This window comes from Vombatus ursinus, unplaced genomic scaffold (assembly GCF_900497805.2).
Source record: "Vombatus ursinus unplaced genomic scaffold, bare-nosed wombat genome assembly UNPS02014171.1, whole genome shotgun sequence".
Taxonomy (NCBI): Eukaryota; Metazoa; Chordata; class Mammalia; order Diprotodontia; family Vombatidae; genus Vombatus; species Vombatus ursinus.
In genome coordinates, this window is record NW_020953949.1 from 5645453 (window position 1) to 5653714 (window position 8262).

The window sequence follows — 8262 nt, forward strand, 5'->3', positions numbered from 1 at the left end:
TTCCAATACTATTGATAGTTCCTCTCTAGAGGCAGCTGGTGGAACTGTGGTTAAAGGTCCGGGCTTGGAGTCAGAAAGACTTGAATTCAAATTTGGCCTCAGACACTTAAAGCAGTGTGGTCATAAGCAAGTCATTTAATCTCTGTTTGCCTCAACTTCCTCGACTATAAAATAGGGATAATAACAGTACTTACCTTGCAAAGATGGTTGCGACAATCAAATGAGATAATTGTGAAAAGCACTCAGCACAGTGCCTGGCACACAGTAGGCACCATAAAAATGCTTATTATCTCTACCCCCAAATAATATTTTTTAGAAAAAAAAACAGTTCTTGTAACAAATAAGCTTCATCAGACAAAACAAATCCACACATTTGCCATGTCCCAAAATGTAAAACATGGGAATTTATAAAAAGGAGTATTAAAAAGCAGATCTACTCAGTATTCTACCTCCATAAAGTTGACTTTGTACCTTTGATCAGGTGCCCTGTACTTTCCCTTAGGAGCTTCCCACATTTCTTCCATACGAGCAAATATATATCTCCTGTCCTTCCATGTTGTCTCAGACCCTTAAATATAGCCAAATTTCCAACAGTACCTTCCTGTGGACCCTTCTGCAGAGGATTCCCTCAACAACCATTTATTAAACATCTCTGTACTTGATGATGGGGAAAAATAGCAAGAAAGATTATTTCTGTCCTGATTGAGTTTAGTATCTAGTAAGAGAATGTGACTCCCATGCAGATATAACTCAACATAGAACAAGATTGGGAATGGGACAGTGCATTTCAAGGCCTAAGAAAGAAGGTCATACTCGAGCAGGAATCAGGAAAAAATTCAGGGAAGAAGCATTTGAGATGGCTCTTGAGAAAGGGTAGGAATTAACCAGGTGGAGATTGAAGGAGATTTCAGAGATAGGGAACAAGATAAGCAAAGGCAGGGGAAAGTAGATAGGGATGGTAGCAAGGCATGATAGCACCAGATTGTGGAAGAGTTTGAGTGTTAATAGTGAACTATGTTCAGTAGATGATAGGAAGGGTTCTATCTGTTGAAACTGCCCTAGGAATTAAAGGCAATTTTACAGAAGAATTAAATCAGACTGCTGCCAAACCACAGGGCTGTATTTGGCATATTTTGTTTTGACTCAAGGAAGCTGTATTACTTAACTTGATGTATCTAAGGCGGGGAGGGGGCAGAGAGGAGGAGACTGAGGCAACAAGGGAAGGATATTAAGGCAACACTTTCCCCCTAGGGCAACATCTCCCAAAAAGGGGGCTAGCAACAGATATCTCCAAAGTGGGATAAAAAAGGCTAATAACTAGGAAAGGGGATTTCTAGTATGGAAGGTTCTAGATATCCATCAATGAGCATTTATTAAGCATGAGAAATACAGGATAAAAATAGAATGACCAAGGGTCGCTAAAGGAGTTTATGTGCTATCAGAAGAAACAATATCTACAGAAGTAAATATAAAACATAGACATGGTAATTGGGTGATTTGTATTCCCAGAATTTAGCACAGTGCCTGGGAAAAGGTACTTAAAAAATGCTTGTTGACTCATATCTAAAGCATTAGGAAAGTCTTCATTGGATATGGCATTTAAACTCAACTTTAAAAGCAAACTAGGAATTCTAAAAGACAGGAAGTTCCTGAGTGAATGTATTCCAGGCATTCCAATATGGTATATGTGGAACAGCAGATAAGCCAATTTGGCTGGTATATCAAGTACATGAATGGAGTAATATGTAATAAACCTGGAAAGAAGGAAGGGCTTTAAATGCCAAATAGAAGTTTGTATTCGATCCTATAGGCAATAGGAAACCACTACAGCTTTTGAGCAGAGGAATGCCATGGTCAAACCTGGGCTTCAGGAATATCATTTGGGCAGTTGTGTGGGAGATGGATTAGAGAAGGAAGAGATTTAAAATAGGGAGACTAATTGGGAGTCTTTTTCATAGTGTAAGAGAGAGGTGATAAGGACCTGAGTTAGAGCAGTTATGCTATGAATGAAGAAAAGGTGAAAAATCAGAGAAATGTCAAAGTAGGCAGGAGTTTCCAGCCAGGAAAGGGGAAATAGTGAGAGTACAAAAGGCTAGGTTCAGAAAGATCACCAGCTTTCTAGTTTACCACAGAAAGCACTGAAAGTTTGGGAGCAGAAGAATTATGTGGCCAGGTTTTTGTGTAAGGATGATAAATTTGGCAATATTATGGAGCCCTTTTTTTTTCTTTTGGTCATTGACCTTAGGATTTACATGTGCTTTGCATGTGGAAATCTTTGGGTTAAAGAATAAGGCCCTTTCAGCTATGTTATTTGCATGATTCCAAATCACTTTCCAGAATGATTGTACTAATTCATACCTCTCAAAACCACTGCTTTGTTAGGCACACATTAGTGTGCCTGTCTTTCCACAACCCCTCCAACATTGACTATTCCCATCTTTTGTTGTCTTTACCCATTTGCTGTTTGTGAAGTGAAACCTCAAGTTTGTTTTTATTTTGCATTTTCCTCATTATGAGTGATTTGGATGTTGTTAATAGTTTGTAGTTCTTTTGAGAAATATTTGTTCATTTCCTTTGACTACTTGTCTGCTGGGGAATGGCTTTTGATCTTATATATTTCTGTTATCCATATTTCTATTACTTGTCTCTCTACCATGGATACCAAACTCTCACAGATACTGGATAAAAAGATGCTTTTCCCAGTCAACCTTTTCTCATCCTAGATGCATAAATTTTATTCGTGCAAAAGCTTTTCAATTCACTTAATCAAAATTAACCTGTTTTATCTTTTGTCATTCCCTCTATCCCTTGTTTCATTGTGAATTTTATCTCCTTGTAGCTCTGAAAGATCTATGATCTGCTTCTCTTCTAGTTTTTTTTTTTATGGTATTATCTTTAATATTCAGGTCAAGTATCCACTTTGAATTCATGTGGAATACGTTATAACACATTGTTCTGATCCTAATTTCTGCCAAACTCCTTCCTAGTTTTTCTAAAAGGTTTGGTGGGTTTTTTTTTCCATAAAATAGGAAATTTTTTCCTGAGTAATTTATTTTTGGAAGTTTGACAAACACTACATGATTGGGTTCCATTATTCCTACTTCCTTCTTGTCTAGTGAGTTCCATTATTCCCAATTCCTCTTTGTCTAGTCTGTTCCATTCAACTGCTCGTCTGTTTTTTAACCAATACCAAATGGTTTTGATGAATGTGTTTTATAATAATAGTTTGAGGTCTGGAAGGGCTCTTCTCCTTTGTCCCTTCCTTTTTTCATTATTTCCCTTGATATCCTAGACCAGAGGTGGCAAACCCAAGGCCTGCTAACATCAGAATTCCTGAGGGAAGCCAGAACAAAATTAAAAGTTAATTGGGAAATATTTAACAAAACAATAAAAAATACAATACAATGTAGATATCGCAGTTTTCTGAGTCAAGATGGAGCCCACAGGGATCTTTTTCCATTTGAGTTTGATACCACTATCCTAGATTTTTTTGTTCCTCCAAATGAATTATGTTATTATTTTATTATTTTATCTAGCTCTCTGTATTGAGAGTTCTCTAGTAGATTCATTCATAAATATTTTATCCATTTTGTAGTTATTGGGACTGAGATTTTCCTTTCTGTTATTGCCTCTCAAATTTTGTTATTCTATATCTTAGATCTTTTCTCAATGAGTTTGGTATACAATAATACATTGGTGATGCCATGAACTCTTTGTTTCCTTGTTTCTAATACTGCTGTAACAACCTTTTTTAAATGAAGAACGCTCAGTTGCAGATTTGAGAAGGTCCATAAATTGTTGAGCGTATGATAACCCAAAATACATTATGTATCAGTTTTAGATACTTTTATTTCATTGGAATATTTTCTTCTCCATAAATGTTTATTTCTGGGGGCAACTAGGTGGCACAGTGGATAGAGCTCTGGCCTTGGAGTCAGGAGGACCTGAGTTCAAATTCAATTTCAGACACGTAACACTAGCTGTGTGACCCTGGGCAAGTCACTTAACCTCAATTGCCTCACCAAAAAGCAAAAAAAAAAAATGTTTATTTCTGGTGGCTTGATCAAGATGACCTTTACACTTATTTGTTGAAGGAAGTCCTCATGCCTTCAAACGTTTTGGCACTTAGGCTATCTTGTACTATTTCACATATAAACATGAATGGGTCTCTTTGTATTCTTTATAGGTGATATTATACAACTTTCATTGGGAGTTGATATTTCCAATTTGGTTTCTTCTGGAGCTTTGATTATATTATAAATCTGTTCATGAAAAGCTTGAATGAAACTTTTTATTTTCTTTGTCATCTGTTAGCACAATCCTTAATTCATCCAAAGCCTTTTTTTTCCCCCCATTGTTGAAAAATCAGAAAGTTAATCTCTTTGCATCTTTGGCTGGGGCAACTCTGTTCCAGTTGTTTACCACCAAGATTGGCTCTGAGCCACAGAATAAAGTTCTTACATCCTTTTTGAGTAAAATTGGTTCCCTTCACTGCATTAGAGATGGTATACACTCTTCATTCCTGTACTCTCAATGTTCCCACAGGTTCATTTCAATGAAGAATTCCATCAGGAGCAGATTTGAAGAACTTCATCCTCATCTGTGCTTCCTGGCTTCCCTGGCTTCCTTTAAGTCCCAATTAAAATCACACTTTCTACAGGAAGACTTTCCTGATCCCCCTTGATTCTGATGCCTTCCTTCTGTTGATTATTTCCAATTTATTCTGCATATAGCTTGTTTGTGCATAAGTGTTTGCATGTTGTCTCCCCCTGTGAGCTCCTTGAGATCAGGGACTCTTTTGCCTTTCTTTGGATTCCCAGTGCTTAGCTCATAGTAGGCACTTAGTAAATATTGACTGACTGATTCATTTATGGAGTCCAACAAGCTGGTAAGAATTAGTCAGCCTTGTGTCCAGGTCCTGAACATTTTCTTCATTGGCTAGCAGCTTGTACTTCTGCCTAGTGCTGCTCTACCTCCAGAAATCAACCAGTGTGGGAAATCTTTCTAAAACACTTACACAGCCAGGATGGCTGAGATCTAATCAAGGACAGTAAAAGAAATTCTAATTTTAGATGCTATGTAAATACTAGTTATCATCATCATTTAAAAAAAAATATTCAATTTCTTAACATTCTTTTCTTTTTAAATTTTGAGTTCCAAATTCTCTCCTTCCCTCTACCACCCACTGAGAAGGTAAGCAAAATGATATCAGTTATAAATATGAAATCATGCAAAACATTTCCATATTAGCCATATCACAAAAAAAAGAAATGAGAAAATTATACTTCAATTTGCATTCACTTCATCAGTTCTCTCTCTGGAGATGGATAGTATTTTTACATCATGAGCCCTTTGGAATTGTCTTGGATCGTTGTATTGATCAGACTAGCCAAGTCTTTCACAGTTGATTACTGTGCACAATAATCTCACATCACTGCATCAGTTCATATAGGTCTTGCCATGTTCATTTGTTTTTTTTTTCTGACCACCCCCACCCCCGTCATTTCTTATAGCACAATAGTACATCACAATCATATGCCACAACTTGTTCAGCCATTCCTCAATTGATGAGCATCCTTTCAATTTTCAATTCTTTGCCACCACAGAAAAATAAATAGTTTGGTACATATAGGTCCTTTATTATCTCTTTGGGGTACAGACCTAGTAGTGGTATTGCTGGGTCAAAGGGTATGCACAGTTTTATAACCCTTTAGACATAGTTCCAAATTTTTCTCCAGAATGATTGGACAAGTTAACAACTCCACCAACAATTTGTTAGTGTACCTATTTTCTTTCAGCCCCTCCAGCATTTATCATTTCTGAGAGGTGTGAGGTTGTAATCTGCATTTCTCTAATTAATAATGATTTAGAGCATTTTTTCATATGAATATAGATAATATCTTTTCTTTTTCTGATAATTGCCTGTTCATATTTTTTGACTATCAATTGGGGAATGGCTCTCATTTTAAAAAATATGACTCAGTTCCCTAAATGTTTGAGAAATGAGGCCTTTATCAGAGAAACTTGCTGCAAAAAAAATTTTTTTTCATATTACTTCATCGTCTGTGGTACCTTTTAGTAAAATGTAGTTTCCTTGATCATCTCTTTTAATTTGATCTGATTTCGCTTTTGCTTTGTCTGAGATCATGATTGCTACCCCTGCATTTTTTTACTTCAGCTGAAGTATAATAGATTCTGCATCTGCACCCCCCGCCCCTTTTTTGGACTCTATGTGTGTCTTTCTGTTTCAAGTGTGTCTCTTGTAAACAACATATTGTTGGATTCTGGTTTCTAATCCATTCTGCTCTCGTCTTCCTTTTTATGGCTGAACTCATCCCATTCACATTCATAGTTATGATTACTGTGTATTTTCAGGTTTTTTTCTTTTTTTGTGTGTATTTTCCTTCAGCCTATCTTCTTCTGTTTATTTTTTCTCTCTCTTTTTATCTTATTCCTCCTCAAAAGTCTGTTTTACTTCTGACCATTATCGCCCTCAATCTACCCCCCTTTTTATCATTTCCTTCCCCCTCCCCCATATCTCTTATCACCTTCCCCTCCTATTTCTCTTTTGGGTAAGAAAGATTTCTGTACCCAACTGAATGTGTAGTTATATTCTTCCCTCTTTGAACGAATATTGATGAGACTGAAGTTTGAGCATTGTCTGTCACCACCAGCCCCATTTCCCCCTTCACTATGAAAACTTACCTGCATGCTTCTTTAATGTGATAAAATTTTCTTCATTCTGTCTCTCCATTCCCCCTTCTACCAGTGCATCCCTCATTCTTAACCCAATTTTTTAGATCACCCCAACATAATCAACTCACACTCATTCCCTATGTAGAATACTTCTAAGTTATTAGGAATTACATACATCATTTTCTCATATAGAAATGTGAACAGTTTAACTTTATTGAATTTCTTATGATTATTCTTTCATTTTTACCTTTTTATGCTTCTCTTGAGTCTTGTGTTTGAATGTCAGATTTTATATTCATCTCTAGTCTTTTCCTCAGGAATCCTGGAAAGCGCTCTACTTCATTAAATATCCAATTTCCCCCCAAAGTATTATACTCAATTTTTCTGGGTAGGTTGTCCTTGGTTGTAATCCTTGGTTATAATCCTCCTTTGCCTTCTGGAATATATCATGTTCCTTTAACATGGAAGCTGCTAAATCTTATGTGATCCTGACTGTGGCTCCATGATATTTGAATTGTTTCTTTCTGGCTACTTGAAACATTTTCTCCTTGACCTGAAAGTCTGGAATTTGGCTATACTATTCCTAAGGGTTTTCATTTTGGGATCTATCAGGAGGTGATTGGTGCATTTTTTCTATTTCTATTTTACCCTCTGATTCTAGAATATTGGGCAGTTTTCCTTGATAATTTCTTTTTTTCATTTTCATTTTCATTTGTTTATTTTCAGTTTTCAACATTCACTTGCACAAGATTTTAAGTTCCAAATTTTCTCCCCATCTCGTCCCTACCCCTACCCCAAGATGGAGTGCATTCTGAATGCCTCTTCCCCTAATCTGCCCTCCCTTCTGTCTCCCCCATCTTCTTTTATCCCCTTCCCTTTCTATTTTCCTGTAGGGCAGGATAGATTTCTATACCCTATTGCCTGTGTATCTTATTTCCCAGATGCATGTGAAAACAATTTTTAACATTTATTTTTAAAACTTTGGGTTCCAGATTTTCTCCCTTCCTCCCTCCCCACCCACCCTCATTGAGAAGGCAATCAACTCAATGCAGGTTATACATATGTAGTCATGCAAAACACTTCCATAGTAGTCACGTTATGGAAAACTAACTATATTTCCCTTCATCTTATCCCACCCTCTGTTTATTCTATTCTCTCTTTTGATCCTGTCCTTCCTCAGAAGTGTTTGCTTCTGATTACCTCCTTCCCCAATCTGCCCTCCCCTTTATCATGCCCCTGCTTTCTTATCCCCTTCCCCCCTATTTTCCTGTAGAGTAAGATGGATTTCCATACCCAATTGAGTGTGTATGGTATTCCTTTCTTAAGCCAAATCTGATGAGAATAAGATTCACTCATTCCCTCTCACCTTCCCCCCACTTCCCTTCCACTGTAAAAGCCTTTTCTTCTCTGTTTTATGTGAAATAATTTACTCTTTCTCCTTCTCCCAGTATAATCCTCTCTCACCCCTTACTTTTATTCTCCAGATATCACCCCTTCATCTTCAACTCACCCTGTGCCCTCTATCTATCTATCTATCTATCTATCTATCTATCTATCTATCTATCT